The sequence below is a fragment of the Chiloscyllium plagiosum genome, unplaced genomic scaffold, assembly GCF_037043375.1.
Source record: "Chiloscyllium plagiosum isolate Xiang-an unplaced genomic scaffold, Cpla_swu_hap1 HiC_scaffold_21, whole genome shotgun sequence".
Lineage (NCBI taxonomy): Eukaryota > Metazoa > Chordata > Chondrichthyes > Orectolobiformes > Hemiscylliidae > Chiloscyllium > Chiloscyllium plagiosum.
The window spans coordinates 38,717,566-38,734,424 of NW_028270159.1; the positions used below are offsets into that span (position 1 = coordinate 38,717,566).

Here is a 16,859-nt window from a genome sequence, read left to right on the forward strand (position 1 = left end):
GAAAAGCAACTCTTCACCATAACCCTCTGTCTTCTTCCTTCAAGCCAGTTCTGCATTCAAGCATGCACAATATGGTGTCAAAGTTAAGACAGTGTAGCAGGTTATACAGATAGGTTCTCCTTACTGGTAGAAGCTACTAATGTTGGAGGGTCAGTAAGGGTAGTGAAAAAAAAATCACACATTTTCTCCATTGAGAAAGTCTGAGACACTGGAACAGGTGTTTCCTAATTTTAGACATTTTACAAACAGAGACCATCCAGACATCCTAGTAACCACAGAAAGCCCAATCATGTTCAAAATAAAAGTGGCTTATGTACATCTTGACTTTTATCCTTTACAAAAAAAAGTTCAAATTATTAAGATTTTCCATAGGATCTCTGCAGTGTGGAAACAGGCCATTTTGCCCAACAAGTCCACACCAATCCTCTGAAAAGCATCACACCTAGAGCCATTCCCTGATCCTACAACCTTGAATTTACAATGGCTAAAAGACCTAACCTACTCATCCCTGAACACTCTGGGTATTTTCATGTTGCCAATCCATCTAATCTCCTCCAGGGAGGAAACTGGAACACCTAGAGGAAACCCACATAGACACAGGGAGAACGTGCAAACTCCACACAGACAAATGCCCAAAGGTGGAATCAAACCCATGTCCCTGGTGCTGTGAGGCAGCAGTGCTAGCCACTGTGACTGTATTGGGTTCTAATATTTCCTAATGGAGGGATCAGGTTTGGTTTTTCTTAGATAAAAGAGTCTCAGAGCTCCACTTGCATTAAATGTTTGAAAGCTTGAGAACAATTAAGAGAAATAACTGACTAATACAGGGGCTTCTTAGCTCAGTGTTACTGCTAAAGAGTTCATGGTATAAGTTATTATTTCTATGAAGGATAAATGTATGACAATGATACATTTCAGATAGTGAAAATTTGCAGAAGAGCCTCACTACCTGATGTAAACCCAGCTGAATCAAATCGTAACACATGAACACTGAATATGATCCCACTAACCTGTGCTGAGCTTCATCAGAATTCCACAGTGGAACAGCAATGCCCAACCCATTTGTTCCTAGGCCTCTTCACATTATGTCTTTGATAGCCAGGGACAGTGTTAAAATGTAAAAATCTGCATAGCTCCTCCATACAATCAGACAGGTCAGCAATTGTGCAGACATCCATCCCAAACATGGATCCAATTTACTTGTTCAGCAGTTTAAATCAGTTTGGCCTTAATTATATCAATCAGCATCGTTTATGTTTTATTCCTGATGAAGGGCTTTTGCCCAAAACGTCGATTTCGCTGCTCCTTGGATGCTGCCTGAACTGCTGTGCTCTTCCAGCACCACTAATCCAGAATCTGGTTTCTAGCATCTGCCGTCATTGTTTTTACATCATTTATTTGATCCAGGTTTAGTTTCAATCAAGCATTTTGGAGTTAAATGCATTGCAGATTACTGAAGGGAAATACTAGTACATTATAAATGATTAACTTATATTGATTGATTTTTAATCTTCTTTTATTCATTTTCCAAGTTCTTTTCTTCTAAAGTAATTCTATTGCTTTTTAATGTTATCTTTTACATGATTCAACAATTTCCAGTTATACACTTTGTAGTTCTTTCAGCTTATTACCTGCTTCTCTGTGATCTGAGTTGTTCCAGTCTTCTGAAATTGATGGCTGCTACATTGCCAGAGGTGATGTTGGCGAGGTAGGCCCAATGGCAAAAGATGGCATCTGAAGATTGGCCACTTTGTTGTTGGTTGTGTCCAGTGCTGGTGGCACCACGGGAATCATGGCAACATTAAAGAGGTGGACCCAGCGGCTAGAGACACGACTCTGATGTTGGTTGACCTGGTGTGGGCAACAGGGAGGCGGAGTATCAGCCCAGTAGCAAGTATTGCGCATGAGGATCAGTGACTTTAACATTTGTTGGGTCCAGTGTATACAAAGCAGTGCCAGAGGGATGGTGGAGCAGGTATTATTGTGTTGAGCTGGCTCAGGACTGATGGACTCTCTTCAAGCTACAGTGTACTTTCTGTTTTCCATTTCCTTAAATTATTTAAAACGGCACCATTTCAAGGCAACACATGAAGGCTTTTCACTGCATCTGTAAAATGCACGTATCAATAAAATCAAAATCAAATCAAATAAAATGATCTGAGCAATTAAAGAAAGCATGCAAAACACCTTTTGCGCCACCCTGTACACTTGTGATGCAACTTTCAAGGAACTATGTACCTGTACCCTGGGTGTCTCTCTGTTTGACAACACTCCCCAGGGTCCCACCATTAACTTGCCCTTGTTCAACTTACCAAAATGCAACAACTTGCATTCCTCAGCCCATTGGCCCAATTGATCAAGGTCCCTTTGTATTCTTAGGTAACGTTCTTTACTGCCCACTAGCCTACCAATTCTGGTGTCACCCACAAACGTGCAAACCATGCTTCCTAATTTCTCATCCAAATCATTTATATAAATGACAACCTTTATATTTCCATTTATTGCAACCTTTATATTTCCATTATTACCCATTTGTCTTCAATACTTTGTGTTTTGTTTTGACTGTCTTACTTGATTTATTTCATTTTCTTTTAAAACCAACTGCATATATGATTAATCCAGGATAAGCTAGGTTTCCCAAAAGAAGTAGCTTTGGGAGTTTTCCTATAGACAACGCAGACAGCTGAAATTCTTCCAATTACTCTATTCTTTATTCTATAATTTCAAATTCAAATACAATAAATTTATTTCTGCTTTACTTCAATGGCCAGATCTTCAATGGAGCAGCGCAGACTGGAGTTGTGCATTGGGAATGTGCATGTGGAATGCTGGATGCAGCAGATTCCTTGGGAATTGTCCAGGAAGTTGAAACTTTCAATGGTTATTTCCCTATGCCAGCAACATCCAACCTCCAAACCTCCTGTGCTTCCAAACACAACTGTGTAATACAGACTTCGGAGTTTTCTGACTTAGTTAAGCTTATTTGTTGCCCAAAAGAATTGGAGAGTTTAAACCAATTCTAACACTCAGTTAAATATTGAACTGAGTACCCTTCCCACCCCCAAGACAGGACTGACACCCTCCACAGCCATAAACCCTGATCTGACCCTCCCTTGACCCAACGCCTTTCTCCTTTTTCTGCTGCTTACTCTAACTGGCATTATCCAACACCTCCACACACCCCACAAAATGGATTCGTCAAATTCCCTCCAACCTGATCAACGGTGATGTTAGTTTACCTGATCCCAACCAATGCATGCCAGCAGCTTCCTCACATCATATGCAACACTCCCCACCCCCAACACAACCCCACCTCCAATGCCAGACCTCATACCTCCTCCTTGTCTTCACCGTCAACCTTGTCTGGGCACAAAATTTACATTAAGGGCTGATTTACTTGCCTGGCACCATACCTAACTGTCATTCTATCTACCAGACTTACTACCATCCAGTCACCCTACTCACCCAATTGAATTGCCACCCTAACCCCACACTTTGCTTGCATTCTTACCCCTCCATAGAAACTGACATTTTTAGGAAAAGGGTTCCAGGATTTTGATCTGGCGACAGTTAAGGAACGGGGATATAATTCCATGTCAGGATGATGTGTGGTTTGAAGGGGAACCTGCAGGTGATAGTGTTCTCATGCAACTGCTCCTCTTGTCCCTCTGGATGGTTGGCGCAGAGTCAATGTTGTGGGATCCCAAGATAGCTGCTTCCCATCTGCATACCATTCTTCCACTACTCTTTGTGACTCTGTCCTGACAGTGGGACAACATGCTTTACTCAGTTGCCAACACAAACACATTTAAAGAACAACTGAACTGAAAAGAAATATGGATTTTATCATTCAAAACTGGTGTATAATTCCTCTCAGAATCACCATTGCAAAAATCAGGTGTAGAGTCACAAACAATGATAGGCCCATGAAATGTGGATCGGACAGAGAACTTGATCACTGCAATGAACTGAGCAGTGTCCATTTCAGCAAAACCACCTTGCCAGCCTCAGGCTACACTTTGAGAAAGCTTGAGTCATCTCTCTCAAAATAACTTTAAAACTGGGTTTGGGCACAATTGTTTTTTTTCTTAAAATGCAATGATAACATTCATATCTCTCGAATAATTCTCATGTCCTCGGTGCCAAAGACCAGAACTGAGGTATAGTCAGTTTTGCTATAATGCGGTAGTTGTGTTCCCATGCAACCTCACGTCATAGAAAATCACGCAATAGAAATAACAGGGCTATGGGGAAAACAGAGTTGGGGTGGACCACCAAAACTATCAGGAAAAATCAAAACAAAAAATAGTGGTTAACCTAACACAAATGATAGCACCGTCTAAGTAAATGGTAAATCGTACATTTTAGTGAAATAATATAGTAAATTTAACACTTTAAGGGGTTTCTAAGTTCGCTAAGTTACAGTACTGTGTTAAGGCAGGGGCTGAGGGTCATCATCAGCATCATCATTATTTTCAGGTGAAGGTCTGGGTGCAGGATTATAATGAAAGAAAATATTTAGTCCAGAAGTGGATGGCTGTGGTTTATTGGCCTCAGATTGTTTCTTGGGGGGTTTGGCTAAAAAAGACATCTGTTTTTGCAGCTTTGCCATCTTTCTTCTTTCATGAAGAAGCTGCTCATAAGGTGCCAGATAAGACTTTCTGCCATGAACCGCTATCCTGCTGTGTTCTTCATTGTTGTCATTTTCTTCTAAGAACTACAACTGCTTCTCAACTTCCCTCAGGATAGAAGACAAAAGAGAAATTGAATGTTCTCGTGGTACTGCGTCCTGGACTTCTTCATCTTCATCTGGAGCTTCGATTTCCCCTGCAGCAATAAGGTATTGTAAATCAGTCTCCACTTCTTCAAATCCAACTTGCTTTGCAAGAGTGATGCAATGTTCTTCGATTGCCGGAAGCTTCTCTGATAGTTCAACACCTTTAAAATATTGGAGAAGCTTCTGCCAAAGACCATGCAAGCCGTCCCTACCTGTCATCACTCCAGGCTTCCACAATGATGTCAATAACATTCTTAATGTGAAAGCCCTTCCACAATTGAAGAACACTGCTGTCATTGTCCCCCTCAGTAGCTGCAATCAGCTTCCTGAATGTGTGCCTTAAAGCTGCTATTGTCCATAGGTTGAATGAGAGAGGTTGAATGAGAGAGGTTGTGTTTAGAGATAGAAATAGCACTTTGATGTTTTTAGAAAGCTCACCAATGACAGGAGGATGGCTTTGGTGCATTGTCCACAATGATGAGAGCCTTGAAATCCAAATCTTTGCTCTTGCAATAATTTCGAAAACATCCTTGCCAACATCAACAATAAGGTCAGAAAAACTTGCCCCAACATCCAACCTCTTTTGCTTGACCAGAAGTAAACACCGAGAGTGGATGGAAGGTAACCGGGATGGAATCTCGTAAAATCAATGGGAGGTTGTGTTTTTAAAAAATCGTTCCCCAATTCACCAATCATGTTGAAGCCAAATCATATTGAGGAAACGTGCACTATAGGAGACCAACCTGTAAGCCCTTCCATCTTTTGAACCAGAGAGATTTTGAAACCCCCAAAATCAAAGGAGCCAAGTTGACCTTGAACTGTCTGATTCAAGTTAGGTGCAAGTGGTGATGCAATGTCACCCATTCTGGTTGTTCCTCAGTTATAGTTGTAGTCAGTTTCAGCACAGTTCACTGCTGTACAAATACAGTATCAGTTTTGAATGGTTGAAGTCTCTTAATATGTCGGTTCCAATAATGGACATAGGTCTATAGATCCAACAATGGATATAGGATTCCACTTGTCACATTGAGGAAGAATATATTACAGTGTACCTTGTGCATTCTCAGATCAGTTCTACAACTTGTAGAAAAGAACACCAGCAAAAATAAGTTTGAAATTATCTTTGTGGGGTCAAGAGACTAGGGAGTGTTTCTTCAGATCATGAAAAGAAAATTGTTCTTTCTTCACTGCTGCTAAACTAACAGGCTGATTGTCTGACTTTCAGTATGAGGTAAGCAGAAGTTCCCTCCAACAAAATATGGGGAGACTAAAGCAATTGCATTGCCCTTCTGCCTCTAACCTGACTGCAGGCTCCAAACATAGATCCCCAGCTATAGACCTTTCCCCTTTCCTTTACAACAATCTGACATTTAAAATAATTTGTATGCCACATTGTTGACCCTGAGATGTGCTGAATGAGACTATCACTGGACTTGTAATTCAGAGGTGCACTGGGTTCAAATCCCACCAGGAGAGCTGGTTAAATTTAAATTCAATGAATAAAATTTGGAATTTAAATCTCATCTCAGTAAAGGTGACCATGATAACTATCATTGATTGTTGTAAAAAGAAAGCTGGTGCAGTAATGTCCTTTAAGGAGAGCAATATGCCAACCTTATATGGTTTGGCTTATATATAACTCCAGACATAAAATAATGAGGTTGACTCTTATTTACCCTTTGAAGCAGCCTGGTAAGTTCTAGGGCAATTACGGATGGGCAATAAGTATTGGGACACCCACGTCTCATGAAAGAAAAAGCATTTCACTTAAATCTATCTGATTTCAGCTCACCTGCTGCTGTTGTCATTACCTCGAGACAAAAGAAGACATTCCAACTGCATATTACCATAACCTCAAATTAATAAAAAAAACTGATAGAGTAAATTTGACTTGAATGTGGAACATTTGATTCTACTATCAACCTTCCACACAAAAAATGAGAGAAGTTTTTATTCTCCTAAACTGTATAAAATGACATATTAGACTTATAAAGTGCATGTCCTCATTAAGAAATGCAGGCTGGCTTTAAGTGGTGTGGGCTAACTTTTACACATGCCATCGTCTTATCATTTTGCACCCTCTGCTCAAGTGTCTAGTCATTCAACAGTGTGCCTTGTACTAATTGCTCATCATTTAAATTAGCAGGTGGCACCTAATTTACATGCTATTTGCAATTGAAATGACAGGGCCAAGTTAATGATACATCATTTTCAGGGTTATCAGGATCATAAATTCACATGTCTTAATGTCATATGACATGCTGAGAACTGATGAATTCTGCCTCTTTCTTGATTCGGCAAATTGTCTGATTTTTTATTGTCAATTTTTTTTGTTTTAATTGTTTTTATAGTCTGTAATGACAATATTGCAGTAAAAGTATCAAATAAAAAATGGAATTTGAGGGTGTTTTTTGCTGCAGGATTATAGGCTATTATTTTTTTTCTCTGAACTCAGCGTCGTCAAGCTGTGAGTCATAGAATCCCTGCAGTGCAGATAGAGGTCAATTGAGTCTGCACTGACTAGCAGTCACAGCTATCTTAAACCTACTGAGTTGTTTGAGGTAGGGATTCTGATGTGAGCATTGCGTAAGCGTTGCAGTTGGGTCCTATACAAGAGAAATCAAATATTTTTGAAGCTTGCAAAGGAGGTGCTTAGGGATTAATGGGATTATGCTTTCACTTTGAGTTTCAAACTCTTTGAATTTATGTTATAAGCAAATAGATTGATTCATTCTATTTATATCCATTTATTTTGCTAAATATACCTGTGTTTGATATTTAAAGCGAAATCTGCAACATTGCATGTTTTTGTCAGTGAGATACCACCTCGATAAAATCGAAACATGGTCTATCAAACTAGATTTCTGTCTGTGATCTGATGTGTCCAGTTGGGTCATAACAGAAGGAGGTTAAGAACATAGATTAGATTACATTAGATTCCTGACAGTGTGGAAACAGGCCCTTCGGCCCAACCAGTCCACACCGACTCTCCAAAGAGTAACTCACCCAGATCGATCTCCCTCTGACTAATGCACCTAACACTACGGGCAATTTAGCATGGCCAATTCACCTGACCTGCACATCTTTGGACTGTGGGAAGAAACCGGAGCACATAGCAAGTAAATATACTGGAGAGCTACAAGCAGAGAAACTGGAAGGTAAAGGAATGCATCCAGTGGCAGGAAGAATAATTTTTTTTTGTTGAAGAGATAAAGCAAATCACTCCCAGGAAGAGTTCATTTTTTTCTATTTGCAGAAAGCAATAAGAGGAGGTGCAAGATCTAAAGTTTGGGAAACTGTGTAAATGGCCTGCAATGCAGGGTGCATTCCTAGAAACAGTTAAACTGTGATTTCAGGTATTATTGGATGGTTAATTGATAAGAAACTTTGGAGAGCTATACCCCCAGGGCTGACATGACCCAAGACAGTGAGTTTGCTGAGGTGCATCTTAATGATGGGCGGCACGGTGGCACAGTGGTTAGCACTGCTGCTTCACAGCGCCAGAGACCCGGGTTCAACTCCCACCTCAGGCGACTGACTGTGTGGAGTTTGCACATTCTCCCCGTGTCTGCGTGGGTTTCCTCTGGGTGCTCCGGTTTCCTCCCACAATCCAAAAATGTGCAGGTTAGGTGAATTGGCCATGCTAAATTGCCCGTAGTGTGAGGTGAAGGGGTAAATGTAGGAGTATGGGTCTGGGTGGTATACGCTTCGGCGGGTCGGTGTGGACTTGTTAGGCCGAAGGGCCTGTTTCCACACTGTAAGTAATCTGAAGGACAGCACGGTGGCACAGTGGTTAGCACTGCTGCCTCACAGCGCCAGAGATCCGGGTTCAATTCCCGACTCAAGCGACTGACTGTGTGGAGTTTGCATGTTCTCCCCGTGTCTGCGTGGGTTTCCTCCGGGTGCTCCGGTTTCCTCCCACAGTCCAAAGATGTGCAGGTCAGGTGAATTGGCCATGCTAAAATGTCCGTAGTCTTAGGTAAGAGATAAATGTAGGGGTATGGGTGGGTTGCGCTTCGGCGGGGCGGTGTGGACTTGTTGGGCCGAAGGGCCTGTTTCCACACTGTAAGTAATCTAATCTAATCTAATCAATGATGGAAATTATACCTATTTGAACTCAGAGGTGGAAACTCGTCAGTTAGGTCTCCTGACCTATCTCACATGAATAAAGAACACCATACGATGTAATGGTCTAGCGACCAAAGTCCACTTGTGTACAGGGAGTTGTGTTAATTTTTGGGGTCCTGTAGGACATGGCTTTGTTCTACTGTAATTGAAGATGAAATTCATCCTTTTATTTGAAGCATAATTCATGTCTATATCAATTCTGATTTGTGTACAGTAAAAGACTTAAAATGAAATTTTGACTGCAATTTGTGTTTTAGGTGTCATTGATAAGTTTAGTCATTTTGGTTTATAGTTCTGAAAATGTGTTGCTGGAAAAGCGCAGCAGGTCAGGCAGCATCCAGGGAACAGGAGAATCGACGTTTCGGGCATAAGCCCTTCTTCAGGTTTATAGTTCCTAAAACTTTTGAATCATTTTCTTTAAAAAGAAGCATAATTAAAAACTTTTGAAATGTAACTGACAAAGCTGAGACAGGGACAAACTAAACTGATACAGACAGCGAAATTGACCTAGAAGAAACAAGTGAGACTCCGAACATAACCTTAGTCAGACCTCTGATTTTATAGTCTTTATAAACACATGGAACTGACCCTGAGAACCCAAATGTATTTTTAAATTCAGCATTCACAGACCAAGCTGAAAGAATTTCGATGAAAACTATTGCATATGGATTTGCAAAATGTAGTTGAATTGCTGCAAACAGATGTCTGGAATCTGGTCTCTCTGGTATTGTGTTTATGCCACGTGTCTAGTGTCAGATTCACATTGACTCTATACAGGCAGAACAAATTCATAAAGCTGGACCTAATGTGACTGCAGGACTGATTGGAGGAAGACTTAAAATACTAATAACAGTAATAACAACTAAAGCATGGGTTTATATCACATCTTTAATGTAATGAAACATTTGAGGCACCTATCAGGAGTATTATTAAAGATAATTCAAAAGTCAGGAAATAGATAGTGGCACAGATGACCAAAATCTTGCTCTCAGAGATAGTCTTTAAAGAGCATCCTATCGGGCAAAAATGAGGTAGAGAACCGGAAAGGTTTAAAGAGAGAATTGTAGAGCTAAGGGCTCAGGCACTAAACGTATGGCTACCAAAGATAGAAAAATTAGACTTAGGAATACTCAAATCTCTGAAATCAGTGGAACACAGGCATCACACAAGATTGTAAGGTTAGTAGTGAGTACTGAGATAGGGAGGGCCAGGAGATGGAGTAATTTAAAAATACTTATGGGATCTGGATGTAGGTTTGCTCGCTGAGCTGGAACTTTAATTTTCAGATGTTTTGTCACCACACATGGTAACATCTTCAATGAGCCTCTGGATGAAGCACCACTGATGATTCCTGCTTTCTATTTATATGTTTGGGTTTCTTTGGGTTGGTGATGTCATTTCCTGTGCTGATATAATTTCCTGTGGTGATGTCATTTCCTGTTCTTTTTCTCAGGGGATGGTAGATTGGGTCGAAGTCAATGTGTTTGTTGATAGAGTTCCGGTTGGAATGCCGTGCTTCTAGGAATTCTCGTGTGTGCCTCTGTTTGGCTTGTTCTAGGATGGATGTGTTGTACCAGTCGAAGTGGTGTCCTTCCTTATCTGTATGTAAGAACACTAGTGAGAGAGGGTCATGTTGTTTTGTGGTTAGTGGTTGTTCATGTGTCCTGATGGCTAATTTTCTGCCTGTTTGTCCAATGTAGTATTTCTTACAGTCCTTGCATGATATTTTGTAAATGACATTAGTTTTGCTTGTTGTCTATCTAGGGACTTTCAAGTTCATTAGCTGCTGTTTTAGTGTGTTGATTAGCATTATTCCTTTGATCCCAGCAATATCTTCTGGCAGTCATTTCCGAGCTGTCTTTGATGTAGGGGAGAGTGCCTAGGGTTTATGGACGCGTTTTGTCTGCTTTTTTGAGTTTGTTGCTGAGAAATCTCTGGACTGTGTTTATTGGGTACCCGTTCTTTTTGAATACACTGTATAGGTGATTTTCCTCTGATCTGCAGTGTGTGGTGGCTCGTTGGAATAATGTTCTGATGCAGCTTTGTTTGTGGATATTGGGGTGATTGCTTCTGTAGTTCAATATTTGGTCCGTATATGTTGTTTTCCTGTAGACACTGGTTTAAAGTCCCCCATTGGCTGTTCGCTTTACTGTGACATCTAGGAATGGCAGTTTGTTGTTGTTTTCCTCCTCTTTAGTGAATTTTATGCCCGTAAGGGTGTTATTGATGGTCTTGAATGTTTCCTCTAATTTCTTTCATTTAGTGATAACAAAGGTGTCATGAGCTTAGCGGACCCAAAGTTTGGGTTGGATGGTTGGCAGAGCTGTTTGTTCAAGTCTCTGCATTACAGTCTCTGCTAAGAGCCCTGATATTGGAGATTCCATGGGTGTTCCGTTGGTTTGTCAGTAGGTGTTGTTGTTGAAGATGAAGTAGGTGGTAAGGTTGATGATACTGTCCTTGCTGGTGAATTTGGTGGTGTTTGGTGTATGTGTCTTTGGGTCTTCTAATAGTGTAGTCAGCGTTTCCTTGGCCAGGTTGATGTCAATTGATGTGAATAGGGCTGTTACATCAAAGGAAAACATTATTTCATCCTCTTCTATTTTAGTATCTTTGATGTTCTTCAGGAATTCTTGGATGGAGTGGATGGTGCGGCATGAGTCTTCTACTAAGTGTTTTAGTCTTTAGTGTACCTCCTTGGCTAATCTGTAAATTGGTGTTCCAGTTAGTGAGACTATGGGTCTGAGGGAGCCTCTGGTTTGTGAATTTTGGGTAATCTGTAGAAGTGTGATGTGTTGGATTTGTCTGGTTTCATGTTTTAGAAGTTTGCCTTATTTATTTCTCCAGATTTCTGAAGTTTTTTAAGTAGGGCTGTGATTCGGTTCTCTAGTTGTGGGGTCGGGTCTATCACCACTTGTTGGTAAGTGTTGGTTTCTGCAAGTAGTGCGTTCACTTTTTCAATGTAGTTTCTTTGATTTAAAATGACTGTCAAGCATCCATGGTCCACAGGTAGGACAACAATGTTTTTATCTTCTTTAAGTCTTTCTAGTGCTTTCCTTTCTTCTGCATTGAGTGTGTTTCCTTCCTTTTTTCTGCTTAATGATGGTGCGACTACCTGTCTGATGGTTTGCTGAGCTACAAATCTTCTCAAAACTCGCTAATACTAATGGGAATTATAAAATGGTTGCATTGATTAATCAGGAGCTAATAATGGGTTAGCAAGCATAGGGATTTATAATTAATTTAGCTCGTATTGACACTGAACAAGTCAGATTCCAGATGTTAGTTCCTGAACTCACTCACAAGAAGTTTCCATTGTGCTCATTACATGAAAAACAAAATGTTTAATAAACATGGAAAACATATGAATTATGTTGTATTAAACAAAACTTTTGGAAAGATGTCATTATAAACACCATAAAAAGATTCAAACTAGCATTACTCCTTTGATCCCAGCAATATCTTCACAAGCATCCAAGCCTGAGTGAAATATTACCATTATCTTCAAACTACAGCTTCTTGTTCAGTTGGTAACTTATTACCTTTCAGTCAATTTCTGTGCAACCTGCAGATGCTATTTTCCTTCAGCAGATATCTCTCCCTAAAACAAACTGTAAACTAAATTCACCATTGCCTTGACTTCAGATGAAAAAATAAGTTTGCTCAACCCAGTGTCTAGTTGCCTTGCCTCGACTCTCTTATGCAAGAGCATAACATTTCACCTTCCACTTTCGGAAATACGTCACAATGGCTGATTAACTTTCTGCATTGTTCTGTCTCTCTGTGTCACTGGATTCCTGTTAGAAAGCAATAGCACTTTCTTTTCCCCTCTTGTACCTTTTTAGTGCATGGAATTGTCTATCTAAAGGGTTTAACACCACATTGTAATGCATGTAAACAAAATAAACCTCCAGATGTCTTGGTACCAAATCCTCAAGATCACAAATGAAATTCTAAAAATGAATAACCATATCTTCCTGTTCTTCACACATAAAATATAAAATAAATTTAAAGTTTTACATTGTTTTTAATATAGTAAACAGTACTTGGTACATGTTAAGGCATGAGAGGTTGAGTTTTGGATGGTATTGAGTTTGTAGAATGTAGAGTATGGGAGTTCAACCCAACATGCATTGATATAACCTTATCTAAAGGTAGCAAAGGCAGGAATTGAATGGTTCCATAATGGATGAGCTGAGGTGGGATTGGGTGTGGAGATGGGGTTGTGGGTGGTGGGGATGGAGGCATTGTCACTTGCCTTGTTATTACAGAGGTGGAAATGTCTAAATAATGGCATAGATACATAGACAGAAGTGTCACAAAGTTAGTGTGTAAAAATGGTAGAATTGTAAAATGGGGGAAAACTTTTCATCATCACTTTAAGATAAAGTGCTTGTTATGCTTAGAGATTTAAAAATGAAAATCTGTGAGCATCAGCTGCAGGTGCTTGAACTGACACAATGTATCAGAAAGCCATTCAATTAGCAGGCCCAAGCAACATATTTTACCCAGACAACCGTTTAAAATCAGCCAATCATTTTAAAAAGGCACTTGGCAACTAAGGAACAACTAAATTCAAATCTGATGGTGTTGACAACCTGAAACCAATCATATAAAATATGATGTGTCATGAGGGTATATAACTGAAGGGCAATCGGATCGAGAGGGAAGAGCTAACTGCCATCTGATGGTGTGAGAGCAAAGTGACATCTGTGAAAGAAATGCTCGGGTCTCACCTGAAATCTCCATGCTTTCTAAAAAGCACTATCTATCTATAAATGTACTCGGCAGGTTTAACGAATATTCTTGACATCAGAAAATGACTGAGAAGGCATTTTGGACAGAGAAAGATGTTCAGGAGAAACCATTATGTGTGAACTTTGAGAAACTAAATTTTAATGTATAGTTTTTATTAATTGGATTTACATAATGGGACCTGTGTTATTAAAACAGCATACCAAATAGAATATGGGAATAGTAGTTAGATGAGAGTTATTATGTTTGTTTGTAATTCTATTAATTTGTTCACTGTTGAAGTTAGATAAATAAATTGTTACTTGTTAATTAGAGTAGGTGAAAGGATTTAATTTCATTTAACCACTCCTTTATAACAGATTGGCGATAAGAGGTAGGTTATACCACTTATCACACTTCTTTTATCAGATTACGAGGTGACGCAATCTTTTAATAGTTTTTCAGTTTTAAGTACCAGAGCGGTGTTTACCTCTACTTCGTAACAGAAGGGTCTGACACGGTCAAATATGACGCCAAAGTTACACACAATCTGATTCGGTTTTAGAGAGCTTGTAAGGAAGGAGATGGAATTGGTTGCTTGGGAAACAGTCAGACAATTTAGAGGCAGTAGTGTTATTTCCTGATGCAAGTGGTTTTATATCAATTTTGTTTAAAATCTTATGGAGGAAAAACATGATGTGGTGTTAGAACTGGCCAGTAAAACCTTCAGGAGAGTCAAACATATAAAATTATAGGACCTCGTAGAATTCTGGTGGATCTCTTTTATGAGAGCTGACAAGTGGTGATGAAGGTTTGGAGTGTGGAGCTAGTAATTTGATTCATATTTCTGATTCATATTTCTGATTCATATCAATGACTAGAGTCTTGAATATAGCAAACCGCAGAAGAGACGGATCTCATTCAATGGACAGCCTTACAAGTACTGTGCTGTGCAAGAGAGGTTAGTTCAACTGCAGCTTGAAGCAACTCCACCTTTATACTATTCCCAATAAACTGACTAGAGAAATATTCATTTTAACATTGATCAATTTTAATACTGGCACAGTCGAGACTTCCCCTAAGGTAATGTCCTCACATTACTAACAGCCAAAAGAACTTGCAAAGATATGGAAAGCTCATTTATCATTAGATAAAGTGCATTGAACTACACATCACATTGCACAGGTTGTTGGCTTGGGATCAATGATGGCTGTCATATAAAAAGATGCTGGCAAATGCTTTATGAACAATGGCTCCTCACATTTTGACTTCAATTAACTAACAATTAAAGGACTGGATATTGCATGTCATTTAAACATCCAAAGCTCGAGTTTTAAAATTGTTCTTTACTTCAGTCTTGACCACTTATGAACTGAGTCTTGCTGTTTTCATTGCAGTCCACCCTTCATCAGTTTGTTCCTTTTAAATAAGCCTATTTCTAATTTTGACAGCACGGACTGAATGTCACAGCATGCTGTATTTTTGTTAAATAAATAAGAATGCTATAAACTTGGCTCTGACCAGCAAATTGAATTATTATGAGGATAAATTGTCATGATAATTTATATTTGCTTGTGAAGTTATTTTGTCAAGATCATCGGAAAATGGTGTTAATCTAAAACTCAGATGGGATTCATATCATGAATCGGTTCCAATTCACCACTGAATCTGTTGGGAAAAATCGAACTGAAACAGAAAATTAAAAGACCTCAAAGGGGACTGCATTTCAAATCTATTGCATTGGGCCAGTTCAAATAGAACTAAATAATCTATTGGGCTGTATTCATGCACATTGTGTCACTTATGGTACATCACATATACCGTGCTCCTTTGGTATTCTCTGAAATCCTATCTCTATGAAGTCACAAAGGCATAAAACAACTACATGTCTCATGGCTTTGCCAGCTTGCATTCAGAAAGGTCAATTAACTGTGCTTCACACTTTTACTTTGGTGAATTAACAGAGCATCAAGGTGACTGCAGAAATAGTCACCACAGAAAATAAGTTTCTATTTTTTTTAACCTGTTCTTCTAATCAATCTGTTCAGAGATATTATTGTACACCTGTGGAGCAGCTGCCTCTTAGTCCACTGTGCCACAAAAAGGCCTTTTGGTTTATATATTCTAGGCTCTATTAATGTTGATATACAACATTTTAATTCAATGGATTACACCTGATCATATTAGGTCGTCAATTATTTTCAACGTTCTCATACTAAACATTGGCAAGTACAAAGCTGTGACTTTAATTTCACTCCCAACTTTACACCTCTTCTCCCACCAGACATCCAAAGTTAAATAGATTGTGCAAAATCTTGGCTTTAAATTCAGTTTCCTGTCACCAATATTTACTTGCGCTTCCACAACCTTATGCACCTTTCCCCCACTGTCACTGGAACTTTTAAACCTTCAATCGTTATCTTAAGGTTCATTTGGATAAATGTTCCAATTGTCTTCCTCCCTTCCGACTTGGTCAAAGCTAAAACAAAACAAAGAACTGCGGATGTTGGAGATCTGAAACAAACAAAACAGACAAAAAAAACAAAAGGAAATTGCTCGAAAAACTCGGCAGTTCTGAAAAAATAAGGTCACTGGACAGAAAAACCTTAACTGCTTGTTTTCTCCACAAATGTTTCCAGACTTGCTGAGTTTCTCCAGCATTTTCTGTTTTGATTTGGTCAAAGCTAAGTTGTCCAGTTCACGTCTGGTTTGCTTGTTGTCCATATTTTCACTAATTTGTGTTGGATTTCTCCCCATAATGAATGAAATGGACAAATACTATCATTCTGATTGGAGAAGGGGCGCTAAATATTTTTTAAAAAACAGCAGAAATACTGAATGCGAATGACACAAGTGACAACAGAAATTAAATAGGCAATTAAATATGGCCTATTCATTCCTCGGTAATATTCCTCAATCATTTTTTTAATAACATAGTTTGCCTCCATTAAATAAGCATGCGAATCAACAAAAGTAAATCTCACAGCTATGAGGAGGTAAAATGGAATAACTACAAGAGAGCATCATCTGGTCCATAACTTTCATGACAGTACCATAACTGACTGGGCCCAAAAGGAACAGATGTTCTTGTTGTTGAAGGAAAAGCAAAACTGCACTCACATTGAAAGCTGTTTTTTTAGGATGAGGTGATCAAATGTTAAAGCTGTAAAGATTAGTACAAAGAACAAATTATTTGAAATTAATGATAGCATGATGCAACTTG

At 39.2% G+C, this 16,859-nt stretch overlaps 1 pseudogene; it reads right to left on the reverse strand.

Annotated features, from left to right (window-relative positions):
* Positions 1-4,717: 4,717 nt before the first annotated feature.
* LOC148146130 (uncharacterized) lies at positions 4,718-16,393 on the reverse strand (annotated as a pseudogene).
* Between the last annotated feature and the right edge of the window lie 466 nt (positions 16,394-16,859).